Below are 26,266 nucleotides of genomic sequence, written 5' to 3' on the forward strand. Positions count from 1 at the left end.
ACATACGCCCTATATCCATCTCTCGAGAGTAACTAACAATTCCTTCAAGTTGGCCTGCTACCCCCACACTCACTCATGGAACTTCCACCAACCCTGTAGCCATTCGTGCATGCTAATCATACATAACATTGGATTCCATAGACAGTCGAATACTTGATTCTACCCTAAGTCCACAACCAGACGAGCAACATGAAATAAGTCTTAAATCAAATATTCTCAGGCTATAAAATCCTATTTATGTAAAACCATGATGTATACACTAAACAACTGTAGTAATGATGCCAATTCCATCTAGCATACAAGAAATTTTCCTAGGCTATCAGGAATCATACATCAGGAAATTCTATCATGCAATTCCTGAAGATCCCTAGCCTAAAACTAGCATACAGTTCTATCATAATCATCAAAAGCAAATAACAGTGTGGGTATCTTGGGGTATACTTTCTTTCTCCGACTGATCATACACATCTCATCCTTCCTTGGTTAATTTTGAAAACAATTTTAAAAACTTTATAGATCCTTAGTTTGAGTCTGGATTCACATGGATGCTCATCCAATTCTCTCAAACCAGGGCTCTAATACCAACTTGAAACATCCCAAAATTTAAGGTAAAATTTTAATTTTTCAAAACCTAACCACAAACCATAAATGTTTACAAAATTTAGTTTCCAAAAGTCATATCACAAATCAGAGTATCCCAAAATCAATTATCATAAAAATTGAAGGATGTGTACGATCACGCCTTCGCCTTTCCCCGGTCATTTGAAGTACCAGAAACATAAAACTTAAACTCTAAGCCAAAGCTTAATGAGTTCCCCCAAAGTACCACACATAACTAAATAGATAACAATACGCAAATATGAGCCTTTATCCTGACTGGACCGTCTCGCACGACCTACAGTCTATCTAGACCGCTCTCCAAGCCTTCGGCCTGACTGGTCCGCCTCTCGGGCCTTCAGCCTATCTGGAGCGCTTCGTGTATCTTGGCCTTCAACACAAAGCAGGACCGCCACAACCCAAAAAACCATAAGAAGTCGACATATACAATAACAATCAATAACCAACAAGTACATATAATCAAACTAATATACCAGTCTAACACATACTCGGTAAACACATAATCATACATATCTACCAGTCTATCGCATAACAGCACAACATCAATCGAATATACCAAGATACATAATCTAGTGGGCCGACATTAGTACCTTCGACCCACAAGCACAGTGAGGAAAAACTCACCTCACAGTCTAAAAAGATAGCAGAAAAGAATACTGCTCAAAATGCCAACCCTACAGGTTTCCTATACAACAAACAGTGACCTAAACTCAAACTATAGCTCAAAATACCAAAAATGACCCTAAGTCACACTTGGTCAAACCCCATGTCAAACTCAAGGTCAAAAAGTCAAAGACTCCATCTGGGCTGAGTAGGCCTTGCGTACTACCCTCTACGCCTAGCATTGAGGGTGCCTCTCAAGTCACGGGTTTGAAAGCTGGTACGCGTAGCATACCTCCAGGTACTCCTAGCATACTAGAGTTAAATCTCCATTTCTCCATTAAGTTCTTATTTCATTAAGACAAAGCACCCAAACTTCAGATACAGGTAAAAAGGGACGTCTTAATGGATAAAGTCTCTGACTTTATCCATTTGCATGCATACAAGAGGGTAAAAACTCAAACCCTTGATCCAAAAGTCATCCAAAGTCCCAAAAATCTTGCATGGCTTAATGAGAATGCCAAAGCTCTCATTTTTATGAATCTATGAGTTTAAAACTATTAAATACTACATTTCAAGGACCTGAAGTAGCTCATACTTCACTAGACCAAACTATGGGACCAAAAGTATACATAAACTCTAGACTAGCAAGATCTAAGCAAATAACTCATCAAGATCTAAACTTTATACCTCCAAAGGATGCTTTAGGGTGAAATACTTATGGATGTAAGTGGTCGTGGGCTTCCAAGATGATTTCCTCTCCTTCTTCTTCCTTCAAGGACACTAAAAATGCACTCTCAAGCTCAAAATGCTCACACAATGTATTAGGGTTTGTAAAGGGGAGATTTGGGAGATTGAGGCTGATGAGGCAAAATATCTTGAGGATATAATGATGCTTAAATAGGGTATAAACCCTAAAAATTAGGGTTTGACCCCCAGCGATGTACACCCTATGTATGCTTGGGTATGCCCAACGTACCATACAAAACATGTGATCCTTTTTAAAAGGATAAGGGACCCATCTTTCAACAAATTTCCTACTAAGGGTCGAAAATTAAATTATCTTAACAAAAGGTGTTACAGAATCCATATATACCTTAAGTTTTGTTTGATCCTAAGATCTTGAGCGATTTGTAAACCCAAGACTAGTGCTTCATTTTCCGCCTCATTGTTCGTTTCTTGAAGATCATAACTCGCTACATGGGGTATGATTTCCCCTTGTGGCCATATTAGTACGACTCCACGACCTGATCCCCTAGAATTAAAAGCTCCATCTGTAAAGAGAGTCCATTTCTTTGTTACTTCTATATCTTGAAGCCACTAAATTTCTTTTTTGGCTTTAGGTTGAAGATTCGGACTGAAATCAACGTCAAAATTAGCTAATGTTTGTGATTTGGTTGCAGATCTTGGCTCATATCTTAAGTTGTATGTACTTAGTTGTACATACCACTTATCCATTCTTCCTGACATCTAAGGTTTCTCATCAATTTGGATAGTTAGTTTTTACATAAATAGGATGAGTTTCAAAATAATGGCGTAGTTTAGTTGAAGCACAAACAAGAGATAAGATTAGTTTTTCAAGATGTAAGTACCTGGTTTCAGCGTCTAAGAAATGTTTACTTACTTAATGCACATGATGTTGAGTGTCATCTTGCTCCTTGACCAAGACTGAACTTGCCACATTCTTGGACACAGGTATGTATAGGAACAAGGGTTCTCCATATTATCAGGCTAGGCTAGTAAAGGAGCCGAAGACAGATACTTCTTCATCTCCTTATATGCTTTTTCATGTTTGATGTCCGTTCAAACTTTTCGTTCTTCCTTAATACATCGTAAAAGGGTTTTCATCTTTCATATGCATTGGATATAAACCTATTTAGGGTGGCTACTGTACTTGTTAGTCTTTGGACATCTTTGGCAGAAGATGGAGATTGTAAATTCAAGAAAGCCTTAATTTGTTCTAGGCTAGCTTCAATTCCTTCATTTGTTACCATGTAGCCTAAGAATTTCCCTGCTTTGACACTAAAATTAAATTTGGAAGGGCTGAGGTTCATGTTGAATTGATCCCACTTGTTGAATGCTTCCTCGAGATCTTAGAGGTGTTCTTTGGCATTCTTAGTTTTTACCACCATGTCATATATATAGACTTCCATGGTTTTTCAAAGTTGATGTTTTAACATCTTGTTTATAAGCCTTTTATATCTTAAAATTGTATTTTTTTAAACCAAAAATGCATTGATTTCTAACAATATATACATATCGGAGTTATGAACGTTGTATCTTCTTGGTCTAAAGGTTCCATTTGGATTTGTTGAAATCCAGCTGAAAGCATCCATGAAGGTATGGATTTTGTGAAATGTAGTTGCATCTACCAAAGAATATATGCGTATGAGAGGAAATGGATCTTTAGGGCATGCTTTATTAAGATTCGTGAAGTCTATACACACTCTCTAATTTCCACTCTTCTTTTCAACTAACACCACATTGGCCAGCCATCTTGGGAATTTTACTTCTTTGAACATCTTGGCCTTGAGCAATCTTTCAACCTCTTATTTGATGATTAAGTTCCTCTCAGGTGCAAAGTTTCTTCTTTTTTGGTGAACTGACCTGAAACTTGGATCAATGTTAAGTTCATAGGTTAGAACATACTTAGATATACCTGTCATATCTTAATGTTTCTAGGAAAAGTATGACTTTCTATTTTTGAGGAACTTGGTAAGATCCTGCTCAAGATCTTGGTCAAGATCCATGCCTAGTAGCACCATAATGTTAGGATCCTTGGGATCTAACAAGACTTCTTTGACTTCGCTTTCCTTATCTTCCAAAACATATCGTGCCTTTTTCTTTAATTGATATGCTTGCCTAGGAATAGTTGGGTTTTTCATTGAAATGGTATAATAATATTTGGCTTCTTGTTGGTCGTTGTTGATCTTGACTACCCCCATGGTGTAGGCATCTTTACACATCGATGGTAAGTTGATGGGACGAATTTCACGTCATGGATCCAACGCCTACCTTAGATAATATTATAGCAAGATAAAGAATCAACAATGCAAAAACGTTGGATAAAGTTAACTCCTCTGTGTATATTGGTAACTTGATCTCTCCAATGGTGTTCTTGGTTTCACCACTGAATCCTACTAGGACTGAGGATTTTTGGACTATCTCAGATTATGGGATGTTCATCTTGTTGAGTGTCTCTAACAGGATGATGTTGATTGAACTGCCACCATCTATCAAGATTCTTCGAACAAAGTGGTTAGCCACATAGAGTTTTTGTTGGATCTATATGCATAAGAATAATTATGGAGTGATATTGCTAATAATATATGATCATATAGGGTCACACCTTTATCAAGTTGATACATTTTGTATATTTATTATTAATGTTATTATTAATAAATAATATCAATTCTTGTATTTTAATTAGAGAATAATTACTATTTTATGAAAATAATAATTATAAGAGAGTATAACTAGTTATTATTTCATATGGTATGAATTAATAAGTCATGCACAAAATTTTGGACTAGTTGGATTTTTTTGTCTTTTACCTAAAGACAAAGTTTATATTTTATAAACTTTGAGTTTATAAAAATTAAAGAATCTTTCTTACCTTTATAGGCATGGCCGAAAGTATGATGATGGTGTGGGAGGTTGCTTGCCAACCTTCCACCTTTTGTCTCCCATGCTTCTAAAGGCTACCATTACTTTATATTATTTTAATGGTTAGGCCTTACCTTTCATGAACTATACATGAGTGTCTTATGCATGAGAAAGGCGCAAGTTTTTGGTCTTCTTTCTTCCCTTCCTTTCATCTCTAAAACTGTAACTATGGAGAAGCTTCATCTCTTTGAAGTTTGGTGCTTTGCTTTGGTGGTTTAGAATCCCTCTTGAGTTGTCTCCTTTAGTTCTTATTTGAGTTAAGCACTTAAAGGTTTAATACACTCAAGAATACAAGAAGGAACTAGCATGCCCAGTGCCTTACTCTTGATGGTGGATACTTGTAGAGAAGATCATACACTTTTATCTTTGCTATCTTCATCAACACCCCAAAACCAAGTGGGTTCAAAGGCTTCAAAGGCTTCAAAGGTTATCTTTAAAACATCATATGGTTGTTTTTATTTCATTCTAACCTCTATAAATGGATCCATGATGGTTCGGTTTTGTTATGAACTAAAAATAAACTTGTTATTTTTTAAGTCTTCCGTTGTCGGTTTTTGTGAAAAACAAACTTTTATTTCTTATCAAAACCCAACAGTGGTATCAGAGCCATCTTTTATATGTTAGAATGATTTTTTATTTTTTATAATCTTTGGTTTTTGGAAAACAAGCATGGATTTCTTTTGGTTAAGAAAAATATTCCATATTTGTCTTCTTTCACAACTTCTTGGTTAAAATTATTTAGTTTTATATATAACCATTTTTCATGCATTTTGGTTATATAAAAGTTGAATTAGAAAAAACGAAGAGTTGTTTGCTATAATATTTGATATGTTGTTGTGTATAAACAAGCCATTTGGACCTTTGTGTTGTGTTTGGTTGATATTTATTTATTCATAACATGTAATAGATAAATAGATATTTTTTTCATTTCTTGACTTGTTGTAATAAATTAGTTAGACTAGTTGTATTTCTTTTTAAATGTAAAAAGATGCAAAAATGACCTCCTTGATGATGACTTAACCATTTAAGACCATAATCCCAACCACAAGCTTCTACTTTTGGTTTTGGGCTTAATTATAGTCTTAATGGTTTAAATGTTGCAACTTTCACGACATAAATATTTGAAGTCCTTTTGCAAGCAAGAGTTGACTTGGCAAGTAGGAGCTTGAAGACCTTTTGAAGTGTCCCTTAAGTCCTTTAACAAAGACTTAATAATTCTTGTGATGGCTCACAAAAATTATTACTAGACATGTTTATTCGCATTATAATGCATGCGTGTGATGTTTATTTTATGTTAAATGTATGTTCTGTTTTATGTATGAAAATAGTTTTTACATGTCAAATAACATTTTTTCATAAGATAATATCACCTGAAGTTTGAGTAAAAAATATTTAAAAGATAACATAAGATGTTTATAAATGGATATTTATAAAAACGTTTTACCGGTTACCGATTTACCGGTTAAAACTCAATTTTTTGTTGAAAATAGTTTTATTGTAAAACTTATAAATACTCAACTTTAAAATATTTGAAATGGTTTAAAAGTTGTTTAAACTTTATATAAACTTCATGTCTTTATAATAAATAAGGAGTTTTTTTTTTTAATACTAAAATCGGTTTATAGCGTTATAACAACAATAATAAAACTAGTGCTTATTTTTGCGTCGAAACTTAATATATGATATTGGTGTTTTAAGTATAACGCAACATGTTGATATTATGTTTTATGCATGATAAATGAGATTTAAAACATAAGTATCATCACCCAAGTTTTGGTTTATCAAAATATGACTTTTATCATAAGACGCATAAAAGTAAATTTATAAAATAAAATGAGTTTATTCAAAAAATTCGTGAAGTCATAAGTTTTTTGATTGTTAAAAGGAAGTATAAAATAGTGATTTTATAATACACCCAAAACTCCAAGTTTTTTTATTGTTAAAAAATTCATGAAGTCATAAGTTTTTTGATCTACGGCTAAACTTTAAAATACCAGATTTTAGTTTATAATTGATCGCGGTTAATGGAAAATAAAATGAAGTTTTATTTGGCACCAAAAGAACCTCATAACAAGTGATATGAATTTTACAAAAGGGTACATGAATTGTTGGATGCATGCAATATTTATGAGACCATGTTTTTATAAACCATAATTGCAAAACATATATAAAACCTTTTTTAAAATGCAAGTCATTGTCGTCCTTTTGAAGATCACTCTTTATCATTTGAGGGTTCTAACGTCACGGGGTCACCTAGGCCTAGGATTGGGTTTTGATATTCGGGGTAGCTTTGTAGTTTCTGGTTTCTAAAGCTGATATTTGTGAATTGAAAATTAATACGTCGAAAAAGCATGTTACATTATATTAAATCGTAAATAAAAGTTACAAGTGCTAGCTGATCTTTGGATGAATGTTATTGTGCTCAAATGTCGAAAGAATCAGAGAAGAAGAAGAAGAATTAGAAATGTATATGTGTGTTCATTGACTAACTAGTCATTTATACATAACAATAATAACTAAAACTCTGAGATTCTTGGGATTCTCCTTAATCTTTGCTTGACCCGACTTTCTCGACGGTCTTCAACGTTAATAAGGCATTGAACACGTGTAGTTGAGTTGGTCTTATTCCCTTTTCATTAAGCCTTGAGCCCCTCTACAAAAGAAAAAATGATGCTAGTCCAAGATACTTAATAAATCCAAGATTTTGGACTTGCTTGAGATGTTAGTTCAAGTTCAAGATATAAATGGTAAATCAAAATTTCTACCCACACAAATAACCCCTTACACAATGGGGTGTATATATATATATATATATATATATATATATATATATATATATATATATATATATATATATAATAGAAAACCTAAAGTTCTATCCAAGCATACATGATAGATAAACATGAAAATGCAATCCCATAAAAAGTGAGGGTCTTTTGTTATGGTAACCCAATCTTTTTAGCAATCCTTAACACATAAGGATGTGATCTTCGTTCTTCATGGCATTGAGATATACGGATCTTCATGAAGCTTCCTAATGTCATCAGGGGATACAAAAATTGTGTTTTTTGGTTGTATTGTTAAGCTTATTGCAGGTTTCGATCATATGTGTTATTTGACCTTTCTAGGATTCATCTGTTATTTTGCTATTAATTTTTTGTTGGTCGCTTCCCTTTTTCCATTCCCGACTCCCTCAATCGCAGTCTCCACCGTCATTTAGTTTTGTAACGCTTGATCCAGCTATTATTTAATTCTCAACATTTTAGGGTTTGGACTGGAACTCGACGAGTTGGGGAGCTCCAACTCGTCGTGTAGGGATCTATATGGACGTGGGATTAAGGGTCTACTCGACGAGTTGGGGAGCCCCAACTCGACGAGTAGACGAGTAGACGCTGGAAAGGAAAACTCAAGCCTCATTGATAGCCTCCCTTATCGCCCCATTTGTCTAGAGAAACCCTAAATCGAGTTTCATCTCCCATATCTGAGTGTGTGTGTGTGAGTTAAAAGAGTGTGTTCCTTGGTGTTTCTTGAAGGAGTTTGTGATAACCCGAAATTTCTATTCTGTACAACATGTCAATTCAATAGAAGTCAAATCAGTTACAGTTAAATTTTCAGACTTTTTGGATTAAGTTTGATTATTTTAGGATTTACACTTTAGGAGATACCAGGAGAAAGGATGCCCTAGGGTTATAGTGCAACACTGTTATTCCTAAACTTCAAGAAATTGGAGTTTACTGCCGGAATAAAATATTTTCAGCCAAAAACCCAGAAATTTGGAGTATATATATGACACTTGTCATTTTATGTCATTTTTCCAAATTTCTCAAGAACAAAAGCAAATCCTCTCAAGTATCATCCCGGGATTTATTCCAGATCTCGATCTAGTAAGTGTTTTCAACCATTTCAAGTTAGTAGATCACTTAATCTAGTGTTTTAACACCTTTCTAACCGTGAAATCATTCCAAAAGGTTGATTCTTCCATTTTCACCAAGAACACCAAGAACACACACTAAGTGTTCTTGGCATTTTGGCTCATTTCAAGCTTCCATATAGTAAGTACTTCTATCCTAGAGTGTGTTTAAGCTTGCTATACTTCATTATAACATGAAAACATCCAAGAAACACCAAGAAAATGGTGTTTACGGACCAAGAACATTCTTGAACCGTAAACCCATTTTAAGGGACCAAAATGTCCCTAGTCCCTTCCTAAGCCTAGGTAACTAACTTGGATCCTTACCTTGATGTGTTAAGGACTTGAAATCATCAAAATACCAACATCCATAAGGGTTTACGACCGTAAACCCAAAGGGATGTGGTCTTTGGGCCGTAAACTCCAAATAGGAGTGAAATGGTGCCCTAGCTTCTTCCTTAGGCTTATACTTCAAGTGGAAACACTTCAATGGACTTAGAAACCTTCAAATCAACAGATGGTCAAAAGAGGGGGAGTTTACGGCCGTAAAATCTAGGGTTTACGACCGTAAACCCATTGGGTTGAGGTCACAAAACCGTAAACTCAAGTTAGGGTTTCTTTTGAACCCTAAAGCCTATAGCACTGTTCTACAACACTTAGATGCATTCCTTGAGGCTTATAACACTTATATAAGGTGTTTAACTTGTCTTAGGATGTCTTAACTTAGCTAATTAGTTGTTTAAAGGCTAATTAGATACATATATGTTGTATTTATATGTTAAATAGGATCATTGTGTGTGTACAAGTCTTCACTTGACACCTAGCAATCCTATTTCTTCAGTTCATCCAAACCACCAACTACAGGTGAGTTCATACCCCCTTAATTAACCTTTTAAATGTTTTTAAATGCTTTTATGGGGGGGGGGATACAAGTTGAACAATTGTAGTTATTATATCAATCACATGTGATTAATAACTACCAAGCAAATGGTTTTCTTACTTTTCAAACTGTTTTACCTCAAACTGTTTTACAAACTTTTTTATTGTCAAAAACATTTATCAAACTCTTTTAACTTATATTATGTGTATCTATATAAATATAGTTATATAAGTAGAATAAGAAGGACTTAGGACTGCTAGTCTACCCTACTTCCTGTTCTTGTTTGATTGTGGTCTTAGGGTATCAAGATTAGTTGTCCGAGGGTCGTTTGAATCCTAGTTATATATTATGTATATGTATATAGATATAAAAGGTTGTTATCAACCTCTTCTAACTTATAGTATGTGTATCTATATAAATATAGTTATATAAGTAGAATTGGAAGGACTTAGGACTGCTAGTCTACCCTACTTCCTGTTCTTGTTTGATTGTGGTCTTAGGGTATCAAGGTTAGTTGTCCGAGGGTCGTTTGAATCCTAGTTATATATTATGTATATGTATATAGATATAAAAGGTTTTCCTTCATTCAAGTCCATACCCTTGGGTAGCAAGGGTATACAAACATGTTCATACATTGCTAGTAAGCTACCATAGGGGTAGTTTAGGAAGATACTATTACTAGAACGATGAAACATACAATGAGTCAGTTCATACATGAGTCAATACATACTATAATGAGAAACAAACATGAAACAAAATGATGAGAAACAAACATACAGGCTAGACAGAGAAAGAACACGCAATACAGCTAGCACACAATTCACATAACATTTACATTAATACATTTATGTGAGCCATTAAACAGGGCATGGCACTACCTGCCATGACTGTTTTTGTATCAGAATCTCCTTAATTGGGGAGCGTATGAGTTTGTGTATAGATCTATACTGGATTGACTATCCTACACCTTGCTGCTCGCTATAGTGGGACTTGCAAGTCTACGGGTGCCAAACGTCATTTTTGTGGCATCTTACATTGTCACTTTACTATTGAGTCGGTAGCAAGATACAGGCCGATCACATGTTACCTTAAAATATACAATTGGCTTAAGGTAGTTAGTACAGCAGTAATTTCATAATACTACATTAAAGTACTATGACATTTTCCCTTTACATTTTACTTTGTGATTTCACACAATAAACAATAATGTAAAAACTATATTTTTGGTTAATGATAGTCGGATTTGGTAAAATACTCACTTTTACAAAGGATACACACACAGACACTAGATGCCTTGGTAGAAGGCTACTTTTAGTAGGAAACATAGGGTTTTCTAGGATAGTTCAAACAAATAAAAAACTTTTACAAACACACAGTACATCTTACAAAACATCTTACAAATGCTTTCATACAAACACAGACACTAATATACTTATGAACTCACCAGCTCTAAAGCTGATAAACTCTTTCAAAATAACTTGTATTCTCAGGTCACCAGTAAACAGGTACTGGAGCCAGGTTTTGAGAAGATGGAGCTCGTTCAAGACTCATCTTATATTTTTGATGTATATTGTTTTGGTGTCTTTAAAACTTAACGGAACACACTTGTATGAAATTATATTATTAATGAAATAGATGATGTTGTTGCTTGTTTACTACTTGCATTGTTGTGATACTGTACATGACGTCCTCCACCCCAGAACGTTTCCGCCGTTCATTTGGTTTTGAGGGTGTGACAGATTGGTATCAGAGCATTGTTTATAGTGAATCGAGTGTATCAACCCATAAAAGATATACGAACTATAAACACAAGCGGGATTTAAAATACTCTGATGAAGAGTTTATACTTTAAATAATAAAATATTTAATAAAGTATACATACCTGCATTCATACTAAAATCAGTGTCACTAGGACAGAACAAAAGTATTACGATTGTTGGACAACACAAGTAGACTTAGAGACATATGGTCAACCCTGGGAAGATGTAGCCTGATCAACTACATTATCCGAGGAGTGATTAGCATGTGCCTAAGTACGGTTGTGAGGTTGCAACAAGTCTAAAAACTTACCAACGCTTCTACAACAAGAACAGTAGAACAAAACATTAAACTTAAAATACTATAGGAGTATTTTGTGTTACTATAATTACTTATTCGAGAACTAAAGGTCTTTATTAGCATATCAATGGTTGTTTAGTGGATACACTAAAGTTATATGTACTAGGATGTCTTAGACTTAGAATCTGTGATGTTTGCCTTACTTCCTGTTCCTTGTTTGGTTGTGGGCTTAGGGTTAGGGTCACTTATTCGAAGGTCTATCCCGTCTGCATGACATATAACTGGTATGCTTTAAACAAGTATTGAGGCAACTGATAAAGATCATCTTATAATTATTTATTTAGTTAGTTAGTTTAATTTAGTTATTTCTTATATCCCTTTTCTCGCGTAGATTTAATGGCTGGATTTTATCTTCCTGGAGACCCGTACTTTCCCAACCACGACAACGCAGAATGGCTGGAAGAAGAACCAGAAGATAATCACCCAATTCCTTTAGATGATTATGAAGCTGAAGGTTTTTCTGATGGTTCCGACTCGGAGCCAGAAGTCAACAACCAACCCCCAGCTGTTCAAAACCCAAACCCTCGTCCCGCATTTCAAGGACTCGGGTTAGCAATGCAATGCTTCAGAGGGAACTTGCTGAAACCCGAGCCGAAGTCAGGGAACTTCGAGCTCAACAAGCAAGGACTGATAGGCGCGTAAGAGACATTGAACGTCTGCTTTCGGATTCAAGGGCTCACTCAAGCAGTTCTCATCGTCGTTAGAATCGTACTGACTTCTCGTTTGGATAACTTAGTTATGTAAAAACTCAAGTCTAATTTCCTATCCTTATAAATCTTAGACCTGCTAGGTTTTGATTAGGTAGTATGCTGTCAAAAATTTCCCATCTTGGATGATGTAAGACCTACTTCTAGGTCATTTTTCCCCAAACTCATTACATCTGTAATTCCAATATCTTTGACAGATATAAAAATCTAATGGAAATTATTATCCAAATGCTTTCATCTTCATTCAAGTATTCCATTTAATTATGCTGTTGGGCTATGGAGAATTAGTCCATGAGTCATTCTCATCAATGTTCATGTCAAATTCTTATCAATATCTTATTCATTCTAAACTTTCAGCTAAAAGATGCCTCCACGTAAGTCAACAAGACGTAATCCTCCACCACCTATTCCTCAATTTGATACAGCAGCCCTCAATGCTGCTGTAGCTGCGGCTGTGGCAACAGCCATGGCTGAATATCATTCTTCAAGTTCCACTGGAGGAGGGACTCCTATTCCAACAATACAGGTTGAAACCCCTGTGCGCTCGAGAGAGTGCTCCTACAAAGATTTTACAAACTGCAAGCCATTATCCTTCAGAGGAACTGGCGGAGTCATTGTACTCTCGCAATGGTTTGAGAAAACCGAATCGGTTTTCGCAATCTGCTCCTGTCCAGAAGGGAGCAAGGTGAAGTTCGCTGCTTGCACCTTTGAAACCAGAGCCCTAACATGGTGGAATAGCCATGTTAAGTCACTATCTCTTTCAGTGGCAAATGATATGGGCTGGGATACTTTAAAAGACCTCATGATTGAGGAGTACTGCCCGAGGGGCGAGATCCAAAAGCTGGAGGAAGAACTTTGGCGCCTAACCATGAAAGGCACCGACATCGTAGCATATACCGCCAGGTTCTGTGAACTGGTGGCCTTGTATCCCAACATGATTCATACAGAGGGAAAGAAGATCGAGAGGTATATATGGGGGCTGCTGCCACCATACCAGGGAAATGTATTGTCATCACGCCCCACTACATTTAATAGTGCCAAACGACTGGCACAGCAGCTAATTGACCACGGGATCCGTACCCCGGCTGCAGCAACCACCCTGGCCATCTCAGAAACCGCCAGAACTGCAGAATCCAAGCGGAAATTCTGGGATGACAAGAAAAAGAAGAAGGCTGCGAAGAAACAGCAGACGGTGGCAGTTCATAGTGCGACAGCACCTGCCACTGCTGCTATTCCAATAAAGCAGTATTCTGGAAGTTTGCCTTTATGCAACAAGTGCAACTACCATCATATGGGAGCCTGTCGGGACATGCAGTGTGTAAACTGCAACAAGAAGGGGCATACAGCCCGTTTCTGTAAATCTCCGGCGAGGCCAATCACCCAAGTCTCGGGCGCTGGAGTGGGCCAATCTTGCTACAACTGTGGCGATGTGGGCCACTACAAGAGGAACTGCCCCAAGGCAGGGAATACCGGTGGAGTAGGAAGAGTTCTGGCTATAGGCCATGAGGAGGCGGTTGCCGACCCCACCGTGGTCACTGGTACGTTTCTCCTCGACAACTCTTATGCTTGTATACTATTTGATAGTGGAGCGGAGAGAAGCTTCGTGAATCAGAAATTTGCTCATTTACTTAAGCAAAAATCACGAGCACTCAAAGAACCGTTCACAGTAGAAATGGCTAATGGGAAGACAGAGAGCACTAACTGCATTTACATAGGGTGTACCTTAACTTTAGATAGCCATTCATTCTCGATCGATCTCATGCCAGTCTCAATTAAAAGTTTCGACGTCATCATTGGCATGGATTGGTTGAGTCTTCAGCGTGCCGACATCATGTGTTACGAAAAGGCAGTCCGCCTTAATCTTTCGTCTGGCGAAACCCTAGTAGTTTATGGCGACAAACCCGGCACAAACCTTCGTATCATCTCGAGCATTCAAGCGCAGAAATTCTTGCGAAAGGAATGTCGCGCATTCCTTGCTCATGTGGTCGATGTGAGCCAAGAAGCGAAAGACATCAAGAACATTCCAGTAGTACACGACTTTCCCGACATCTTTCCAGAAGAGCTACCAGGATTACCTCCGCAACGACAAGTCGAGTTCAGAATCGACTTAGTTCCAGGGGCTACTCCCGTAGCCAAATCGCCTTATCGTCTAGCACCTGCAGAGATGCAAGAACTATCCTGTCAACTTAACGAACTGCTCAGCAAGGGCTTTATAAGACCAAGCTTCTCACCCTGGGGAGCTCCAGTCTTGTTCGTCAAGAAGAAAGACGGATCTTTTCATATGTGCATCGACTACAGGGAGCTCAACAAACTGACCGTCAAGAATCGTTATCCTTTGCCTCGGATTGACGATTTATTCGATCAACTTCAAGGGGCGAATTTCTTTTCCAAAATCGACTTAAGATCCGGATATCACCAGTTACGAGTGCTAGGGGAGGATGTTCCAAAGACAGCCTTCCGAACTCGTTATGGGCACTACGAATTCGTAGTGATGCCGTTCGGATTAACAAACGCGCCCGCTGTATTCATGGACTTAATGAATAGGGTGTGTCGTCCTTACCTGGATCAGTTCGTCATCGTCTTCATCGATGACATACTTATCTACTCTCGTAGTAAGGAAGAACATAGTCAACATCTGCGACAAGTCTTAGAAACCCTGCGCGCGGAGAAGCTTTTTGCGAAATTCTCGAAATGCGAATTTTGGATCCGACGAGTCGAATTCTTAGGGCACGTGGTTAGCGAAGAGGGAATCCACGTAGACCCATCCAAAATCAAAGCCATTGAGAGCTGGTCAGCACCGAAGACGCCTACAGAAATTCGTCAATTTCTAGGCCTCGCTGGCTACTATCGCCGGTTCATTCAGAACTTCTCCCGCATTGCAAAGCCTCTTACAACGCTTACCCAGAAGGGCGTATCCTTTGACTGGGAAGAGAAGCAGGAGAGAGCGTTCCAAACGCTCAAACGAGCCTTGTGCACTGCACCAATACTATCCCTCCCCGAAGGGATAGAAGACTTCGTTGTCTATTGCGATGCATCGAACCAAGGTCTCGGATGTGTTCTGATGCAGCGAGGTAAGGTCATCGCCTATGCCTCGAGGCAGCTGAAAACACATGAGGTCAACTATACGACGCACGATCTTGAACTAGGAGCAGTTGTATTTGCTTTGAAGATCTGGAGACACTACCTGTACGGTACGAAGAGCACAATCTTTACGGACCACAAGAGCCTACAACACATATTCGATCAGAAGGAGCTCAACATGAGACAACGACGGTGGGTCGAGCTACTCAGTGACTACGAATGCGAAATTCGTTATCATCCCGGCAAGGCCAATGTAGTAGCTGACGCCCTAAGTCGGAAAGAATATTCTGGTCGTAAAGTCAAGTCATTGACTATGACTATCCATTCGCACTTATCCACACAAATACAGGCGGCTCAGCTCGACGCTTTGAAGCCTGAAAATGTGACAAGTGAATCCCTGCGAGGGATGGATAAGAACTTGGAAGTTAAGGGTGGCGGAGCTTATTATCTCATGAATCGGATCTGGACTCCGAAACTAGGTGGTTTCAGAGACTTGGTCATGAATGAGGCGCACAACACTCGTTATTCCGTCCACCCAGGTTCAGATAAGATGTATCTGGATCTTAAAAAGTTATACTGGTGGCCTAACATGAAAGCAGAGATTGCAACCTTCGTAAGTAAATGCCTTACTTGCGCAAAGGTCAAGGTCGAGTACCAGAAACCCTCAGGTCTTCTTCAACAGCCTGAGATCCCAGAATGGAAGTGGGAGCGGATCACTATGGATTTCATAACCAAGTTGCCCAAGACAACGGGTGGACTTGATACCATATGGGTCATCGTCGACAGATTGACCAAGTCCGCGCACTTCCTGCCTATCAAAGAGACAGACAAGATGGAGAAGCTTACAAGAACTTACATTAGAGAGATTGTACGACTGCATGGTGTTCCTATATCCATTATCTCGGACAGAGATAGTAGGTTCACTTCTAGGTTCTGGCAATCACTACAAGGTTCCTTAGGAACTAGGCTGGACATGAGTACAGCCTACCATCCGCAGACAGACGGGCAAAGTGAGAGGACTATCCAAACCTTAGAGGACATGTTGCGAGCCTGTGTGATCGACTTTGGGAAAACATGGGATACTCATTTACCCCTTGTAGAATTTTCCTACAACAACAGTTATCACACAAGCATAAAGGCTGCCCCATTCGAGGCCCTCTACGGCCGAAAGTGCAGATCCCCTCTGTGCTGGTCTGAGGTGGGTGATACCCAGTTAGCTAAGGGACGAGTTCCTGAAAGCACTCTCACAGGTCCGGAAATCATACGGGAAACGACGGAGAAGATCGTTCAGATCCGTGAACGACTGAAAGTCTCCAGAGACCGACAGAAAAGCTACGCTGATAAACGAAGGAAACCATTGGAATTCCAGGTGGGCGACCATGTTCTATTGAAGGTCTCAACCTGGAAGGGCTTGATACGCTTCGGAAAGTGTGGAAAGCTAAATCCAAGGTACATTGGGCCTTTCGAAATTCTTGCCAGAATCGGCCCTGTAGCTTACAAACTTAACTTACCGAGCGAACTCAGTAACGTACATTCTACCTTCCACGTCTCGAACTTGAAAAAGTGTCTGTCCGACGAGACTCTTGTAATCCCACTCGACAAGATCGAGATCAACGAGAGCCTAAACTTCGTGGAAGAACCAGTAGAGATCATGGACCGGGAGGTCAAGCAAACGAAACAAAGCCGCATCCCGATAGTGAAGGTTCGCTGGAACGCCAAGCGAGGACCTGAATTCACTTGGGAGCGAGAGGATCAGATGAAACTGAAATATCCTCATCTTTTTACTTAGTTCCTTGTAACTACTTATTTGCTTAAATTCTAATTTCGGGACGAAATTCCTTCTAAGGAGGGGATGATGTGACAACCCGAAATTTCTATTCTGTACAACATGTCAATTCAATAGAAGTTAAATCAGTTACAGTTAAATTTTCAGACTTTTTGGATTAAGTTTGATTATTTTAGGATTTACACTTTAGGAGATACCAGGAGAAAGGATGCCCTAGGGTTATAGTGCAACACTGTTATTCCTAAACTTCAAGAAATTGGAGTTTACTGCCGAAATAAAATATTTTCAGCCAAAAACCCAGAAATTTGGAGTATATATATGACACTTGTCATTTTATGTCATTTTTCCAAATTTCTCAAGAACAAAAGCAAATCCTCTCAAGTATCATCCCGGGATTTATTCCAGATCTCGATCTAGTAAGTGTTTTCAACCATTTCAAGTTAGTAGATCACTTAATCTAGTGTTTTAACACCTTTCTAACCGTGAAATCATTCCAAAAGGTTGATTCTTCCATTTTCACCAAGAACACCAAGAACACACACTAAGTGTTCTTGGCATTTTGGCTCATTTCAAGCTTCCATATAGTAAGTACTTCTATCCTAGAGTGTTTTTAAGCTTGCTATACTTCATTATAACATGAAAACATCCAAGAAACACCAAGAAAATGGTGTTTACGGTCCAAGAACATTCTTGAACCGTAAACCCATTTAAGGGACCAAAATGTCCCTAGTCCCTTCCTAAGCCTAGGTAACTAACTTGGATCCTTACCTTGATGTGTTAAGGACTTGAAATCATCAAAATACCAACATCCATAAGGGTTTACGACCGTAAACCCAAAGGGATGTGGTCTTTGGGCCGTAAACTCCAAATAGGAGTGAAATGGTGCCCTAGCTTCTTCCTTAGGCTTATACTTCAAGTGGAAACACTTCAATGGACTTAGAAACCTTCAAATCAACAGATGGTCAAAAGAGGGGGAGTTTACGGCCGTAAAATCTAGGGTTTACGACCGTAAACCCATTGGGTTGAGGTCACAAAACCGTAAACTCAAGTTAGGGTTTCTTTTGAACCCTAAACCCTATAGCATTGTTCTACAACACTTAGATGCATTCCTTGAGGCTTATAACACTTATATAAGGTGTTTAACTTGTCTTAGGATGTCTTAACTTAGCTAATTAGTTGTTTAAAGGCTAATTAGATACATATATGTTGTATTTATATGTTAAATAGGATCATTGTGTGTGTACAAGTCTTCACTTGACACCTAGCAATCCTATTTCTTCAGTTCATCCAAACCACCAACTACAGGTGAGTTCATACCCCCTTAATTAACCTTTTAAATGTTTTTAAATGCTTTTATGGGGGGGGATACAAGTTGAACAATTGTAGTTATTATATCAATCACATGTGATTAATAACTACCAAGCAAATGGTTTTCTAACTTTTCAAACTGTTTATCAAACTGTTTTACCTCAAACTGTTTTACAAACTTTTTTATTGTCAAAAACATTTATCAAACTCTTTTAACTTATATTATGTGTATCTATATAAATATAGTTATATAAGTAGAATAAGAAGGACTTAGGACTGCTAGTCTACCCTACTTCCTGTTCTTGTTTGATTGTGGTCTTAGGGTATCAAGATTAGTTGTCCGAGGGTCGTTTGAATCCTAGTTATATATTATGTATATGTATATAGATATAAAAGGTTGTTATCAACCTCTTCTAACTTATAGTATGTGTATCTATATAAATATAGTTATATAAGTAGAATTGGAAGGACTTAGGACTGCTAGTCTACCCTACTTCCTGTTCTTGTTTGATTGTGGTCTTAGGGTATCAAGGTTAGTTGTCCGAGGGTCGTTTGAATCCTAGTTATATATTATGTATATGTATATAGATATAAAAGGTTTTCCTTCATTCAAGTCCATACCCTTGGGTAGCAAGGGTATACAAACATGTTCATACATTGCTAGTAAGCTACCATAGGGGTAGTTTAGGAAGATACTATTACTAGAACGATGAAACATACAATGAGTCAGTTCATACATGAGTCAATACATACTATAATGAGAAACAAACATGAAACAGAATGATGAGAAACAAACATACAGGCTAGACAGAGAAAGAACACACAATACAACTAGCACACAATTCACATAACATTTACATTAATACATTTATCTGAGCCATTAAACAGGGCATGGCACTACCTGCCATGACTGTTTTTGTATCAGAATCTCCTTAATTGGGGAGCGTATGAGTTTGTGTATAGATCTATACTGGATTGACTATCCTACACCTTGCTGCTCGCTACAGTGGGACTTGCAAGTCTACGGGTGCCAAACGTCATTTTTGTGGCATCTTACATTGTCACTTTACTATTGAGTCGGTAGCAAGATACAGGCCGATCACATGTTACCTTAAAATATACAATTGGCTTAAGGTAGTTAGTACAGCAGTAATTTCATAATACTACATTAAAGTACTATGACATTTTCCCTTTACATTTTACTTTGTGATTTCACACAATAAACAATAATGTAAAAACTATATTTTTGGTTAATGATAGTCGGATTTGGGAAAATACTCACTTTTACAAAGGATACACACACAGACACTAGATGCCTTGGTAGAAGGCTACTTTTAGTAGGAAACATAGGGTTTTCTAGGATAGTTCAAACAAATACAAAACTTTTACAAACACACAGTACATCTTACAAAACATCTTACAAATTTTTTCATACAAACACAGACACTAATATACTTATGAACTCACCAGCTCTAAAGATGATAAACTCTTTCAAAATAACTTGTATTCTCAGGTCACCAGTAAACAGGTACTGGAGCCAGGTTTTGAGAAGATGGAGCTCGTTCAAGACTCATCTTATATTTTTGATGTATATTGTTTTGGTGTCTTTAAAACTTAACGGAACACACTTGTATGAAATTATATTATTAATGAAATGGATGATGTTGTTGCTTGTTTACTACTTGCATTGTTGTGATACTGTACATGACGTCCTCCACCCCATAATGTTTCCGCCGTTCATTTGGTTTTGAGGGTGTGACAGAGTTGAAGTTGGTGGTGCATAGTTGAAGGCAGAAGCTTAAGATCCAGGGATTTCTTTGTTATGGAAACTATATTAAGGTATAAAGTCGATACCTTGACTAATATTTTGCTAGATCTCGTCCCTTGAAACTTTATGGCCATTATTAGCCTATTTTGGGACCATTCTAGGATTTGAGCATGTTATGAAGATATGGCTTCAGATATGGACATCTCATGGCCTTTGTGGACTTAAAGTTGCCAACTTTATGAAGTCTTGGCCCTCCTTCATGCTCTAAGTCCCTTGATAACGTTTGTTTGAGTGTTTTAGCCCTTTGATGCCTTGCATGTATGTAAAGTTAGCAACTTTACGTGGCATCTTAACCCTAGGGAACCAGATCTGTAGTTTGGGGCTTTAGATTCGACTAGAAGGGGCTGAATATGTTAAGACTGGGAAAACTCGACGAGTTGGATCGGGTTTCCCCGCCTTCTGGATACTAAGCGAACTCGACGATTTGATGAGATAACTCGCCGAGTTGGCTAGGGTTTTTCCCGGTCTTCTAAACACTGAAGGAACTCGACGAGTTGCCAGATGCACTCGACGATTTGAGTCAAACATGGATTGTTGACCTTGACTGTTGACTTTGACTTGGACTAGGGTTGACCAAGTTTGACTTTAAGGGTATGTTTGTTAATTTGGGGTTTTGTTAAAGTTAGTTGCAGGGTGGTTGTAGGCGGTTGAGTTCGGAGTTGTGAGTTGGGATTGGATCTTATCAGTTCAACATTTCTTGAGAGGCAAGTCTCCTCACCATACCAATCGGTCGAAGGCACCAAGGCCGACCCATTTTGTGATATGTGGTATACTAGTTGATGTAGTGATATATGGTATACTAATTGGTTATATGTTATGTGATATGCTAGTCGTTTCTGTGATATTTGCCTGAAAGACCATGGAGGAGCCCATGAGACTTGGATGTCAGACCATGTGGGGGAGCCCATGGCATTCTAGGTAAATACCATGGGGGGAGCCCATGGCACTTAGATATCATACCATGTGGGGGAGCCCATGGCTTTCCAGGTGAAGACCATGGGGGAGCCCATGACACATAGGTGTAAGACCTTAGGGGGAGCCTACGATATGGATTATATGATTATTTGGATTTTGTGGGGTATGCTCTGGGGAAATCACTAAGCATTAGCTTACAGTTTGTTGGTTGTTTCAGGTACTTCAGGATCTAAGGGCAAGGGCCCGGCGTGATGGCGCGACATGCACTCTCTGGCGTTTTGTTTTGTGACACTCTGATATTATGAATAATTTATTTGATGTTATGGATTTTGAAAACAAATCTGAATGGAAATTTTATATCTTTTGGAAATGATTTGATTTTTTAAAATGATAAATTTTATCGGAAATTTGGGTTGTTAGAAGTTGGTATCAGAGCCTTGGTTTGAGGGATTCGGGCACAGTCTCGGGTGTGTCAGGACTCAAACTAAGGAAATGGTAAAAAATGTTTTCAAAAATCAAAGTTAAAAACTTCTTAAAACCGATTTCTGGTAAGAAAAAGGGAGAGTGCAATGTACGTAATCGGCCGACCTCAAGTAAGTATTTTCCCCAGTATATTAGCCATGCTATTTTGATATTTGGAATGTTATAATCGTATGGATCTTGCTACGTGTATGCTTTCAAAATTGTATACGGTTAGGGTCTTATAGCCTTTGAATAATTGATTTGGCCTTGTTTCCTGTTCCTTGTTTGGTTGTGGTCCTAGGGTAGAGTCTGTTATTCGAAAGTCTATTTGATCTTGTTCTGTGTATAATTTGCATACATAGGGCAACCTGCTATGATTGATTGGAGTTCTAGTTTGATGGGGAAATCTTAGGATAGCCTAGGATTTGAGCTATGCCGTAGCTTGTGAGATATGTTTTGTTCTGGGACGATTTAGAGTTACCAGGTACAACCTTGGGGAAGGTACACGTAGGTGTGGAAGCTAGTATTAGGCCCGTACTACTGAAAGCACAGGACCAGTACCCAAACTAATGTTAGATCTGGAAGCTCTAAGCAGAACCAGCGTGGACGGATTCCCTTTTTGAATATCCTGATCATTATGTCTTCTGGTATTTCAGTGCAGTATGGTGATGACACGTCATGGAGGAGGGGGATCGGGATCAGGATCAGGATCAGGATCAGTGTAACATACACGTTCAGTTATCATGTTTTGTTTAAAAATGAATATTATTAAATAATATATGATTTTGAGTGTTGAGTTCTAACAAGATACTTTTATGAGATTGAAGTAAAACTTTGTTTAGAATCATTCGGAAAGTATTGGAAGTCTTATGAGATTCCAAGCAAAACTTAATTATCAAAATTAAGGAACATATAAACTTGGAAATAAATAAGAATAATGTTGTTGAAAGTTGTAGATTATCTCGTTAGAAACATTTAGGCGAAAATCTCATCGAAATCCGAGTTATAACGAAGAAGTTATGACCAATCGAAGATCCGCGACAAAACCGGCAAACACTATTTAGCGTAAAAAGTGAGTTTTCGATAAACTACCTTTTAGCCTTAGTGATCTAAATGAAAGTCGTAGTATTCGTTAAACCGAAAATTTTCATAAAAATAACGTCCAAATCTGACTTCGTATGAGGAAGTTATGATTTTTTAAGTTTCAGTATATAGTAGTATACAGCTAAAAACTCGAAATAAAGATCGAGTGATTTTTAGCCGACATAACTTAAACGAGAATCGAATATCTCGTTAATAGTAGTACAACGGTAAAAAGACATACGAAAATGGACGTCAGATGAATAAGTTAAAAATTAGCCGACGGAGTCTAAATGAAAGTTGTAGAGCACGGTCATACCTACACGTAGATATAAATAATGTCAAAAACGGAGCTCGTATGCAAAAGATATGGATTTTAGAACTTTGATAAATCAAAGTACGCCCAACGTACTCGTGTAAGAGATTCAGAGTCCGTCATCCTCCCTACTCCTTCGTATGAGTGCCACGTGTTGTACGCTTGACGCGTCCGAGCTGATCTACTTCGTACGCCCAGCGTAGTAGACCGCCAAGCAGTACGCCTAGCGTACCAAGGAATTACGCCCAACGTAATCAAGTGCTTCGGTCCCCTATAAATAGGATGTGAGGCTGCCCGTATTTTGGTTGCCATTTTTCAATCTCTTTCACTCTAAAACCTCTCTCTAGCCTACTTTTAACCCCCGAAGTCCTAGTATCATCCCCGACACCCGAAACAGGTTCCGAAGCCCCGAAGTTCCCGAGAAAATCATCTTACTAGTCGAAACTCTGCCCGAGTAAGGCCCGGTGTTCAACTAAAATCCCCGGTTTCGTCACAAAAATTCATTTTTAGAGTCGAAGTACTGCCCAAATTATCATTTATTCCTTCGGTTATTTCACGGTGAGTTCAATATAGGGACAATTGTATGTTATGTGTATATATTCAATGTACTTTCCTGTGTTATATTGGATTTATGCCTTTGGCCATGTAGAGCATGACTCGTATAATTTCTGGTATTGGCTTTGTGCCTTTGGCCATGTAGAGCATGACTCGTATAACTTCTAGTATTGGCATAGGGCTATGTAGGGCTGAAAGCCTGTATATTCTAGCAAAATAATAATCCTGAATTGTATTTTCTGTGCCATTTGGGGTAAAACTTTATTGATGTATATCAAGTATTGAAATTGTTATGTCTCGTTGATTGTAAATCTTTGAATCAGATTGTTGGTTGATATGGAAAGCGTGTCATATGATACACATATACCTTTGTTGTTCTTTGTCCCTCTTTGCTTATGTCATATTGATATGTATATGGCATAGCGTTATATTGTAACTGTTAATGAACTCACTAAGCGTCACCCTCTTATCCCTCTCAATGTTTTTAAATTATTGCAGGTGATAAGCATCCAGTATAGTCATGTATTGGTAGAAGATGTAGAATAGATAATATTATAGGTTTTGTATTTAATGTATAAATTCCTTGGAAATTATGTAATATATATAAAACTTTGTAAAAACTCGTTAGTTGGTTTGTATCCAGTCTTTTGAAATAAAACCATATATGTAAAATATTTTTATGAATATGCATGTAGCATGTTTGGAGTAATATTGTAAAGTTTAGAAAAGGGTTCTTTCAATCATGGTATCAGAGCAGTAGTTTAAGTGAACTAAATACCACAGATTGGTATTTAGACTTAAACCGTCGGAAGTTCAATGTATGAACAGATTCATTATAAGTATATGGATACATACCATAGGAAAGGCTTATGTAAAGTATTAGGTAATAATAAATCCTAATATTCTAAAATACTATGTTGCTCCAAATTTTCTGAAGAATGGTTGAACAGGAAGGTAACCATACACCAGAAGTGGGTGGATATCCTAAACCTGATGAAGTAAATACTCCAGTATCCCCTCATGAGGAACGACTCTTGGGTAAACTTACTGGTATTATTCGGCATACTCTGGAGGAACACAAAAAGAATGGTGATAAAGGTAAAGAGAAAGCCATCGGAGAATCTTCAAAAGGAGAGGCGAAACGTCCCTCATTTAAAAATTTCAAGAGTAGTGGTGCTACGGAGTTTTCAGGTGCCCTTAATCCTATTGTTGTTCTTACCTGGATCCAGAACACGGAAAACGCATTCTGTATCTCTCATGTGATAAATGAAGACAAGGTCAATTATGCTTCCGCGATGTTCACCGGAGAAGCCTTGGTCTGGTGGGAAACAACATTTGAAGCTCTCAACGAGTATGACCAGGAGAATTTATCTTGGGGAATGTTCAAAAATCGCTTGCTAGAAAAATATTGTCCTCTAGACATGAGGAGAAGATTGGAGAAAGAATTCCTCGAACTTAAAAAAGGAGGAATGACCGTGAATGAATATGAAACTCAATTCAATCAAAAAGCACGGTTTGCTACAAACTATATTCCAATTGAAGACGATAAAATTCAGTTATTTTTGGAAGGATTGTGATATGAAATCCACGATTTCGTGAGCAATCGGGATGTTCTATCATTTGATAAAGCTGTTGAGTATGCCCGAAAGCGCGAGCATGACTTAGAAATACGTGGTGCCACTTTTTCTGTTCCGAAGCATCCTCGTGTTGATCTATGTTCCTGTTTCCTCTATTCCACCAGCTCAATATATTCGAATTGATCCCGGTAAACAAGTGCAATCCCATAATACCCCTCGTGGCTGCGCTAGGTCACAATCTTTTTCTCTTCAGTCACCATCATGTCAAAAATGTGGAAAGAATCACCAGGGCCAATGCAGAACAGAAAAAGAATCGGTGATCTGTTATGGATGTGGAGAAATGGGCCACATAAAACCCGTTTTCCCGATGAAGAGTGTTACATGCTTTTCTTGTGGTGTTACTGGCCACAGGAAGCGCTTATGTCCTACTCTTACTAGCCAAGTGACGGGAAGTCAAGCTTCTGTTCAACAACTGGCGAGAAGTCAAGCTCCTCTTCAACAACCAAAGAGTACTCCAAATAAAAAGGAGGAGGTGAAAAAAGCTAAAGGCCATGCATTTCAGATTACCATGGAGGAGGCACGTGAAGACCCGAATATTGTGACTGGTACATTTCTAGTCAACTCTAGACCTGCTCACATCTTATTTGATTATGGTGCCTCAGATTCCTTTGTGTCTCATGAATTTGCGCATTCCTTTCAAATTGCTTGCTATGCGCTCGCGCAACCATTTCATGTAGATACTGCGGGAAGTATATCATTACTTGCTGATAAAGTCTATAGGGATTGTGTCATAGAAATTGAAGGCTATAATTTTCTTGCTAACTTGATTCCTATCTCATTGCCCAACTTTGATATTATT

This window comes from Lactuca virosa, chromosome 5 (genome assembly GCF_052849685.1).
Source record: "Lactuca virosa cultivar CGN04683 chromosome 5, Lactuca_virosa_CGN04683_v6, whole genome shotgun sequence".
NCBI classification, from domain to species: Eukaryota; Viridiplantae; Streptophyta; class Magnoliopsida; order Asterales; family Asteraceae; genus Lactuca; species Lactuca virosa.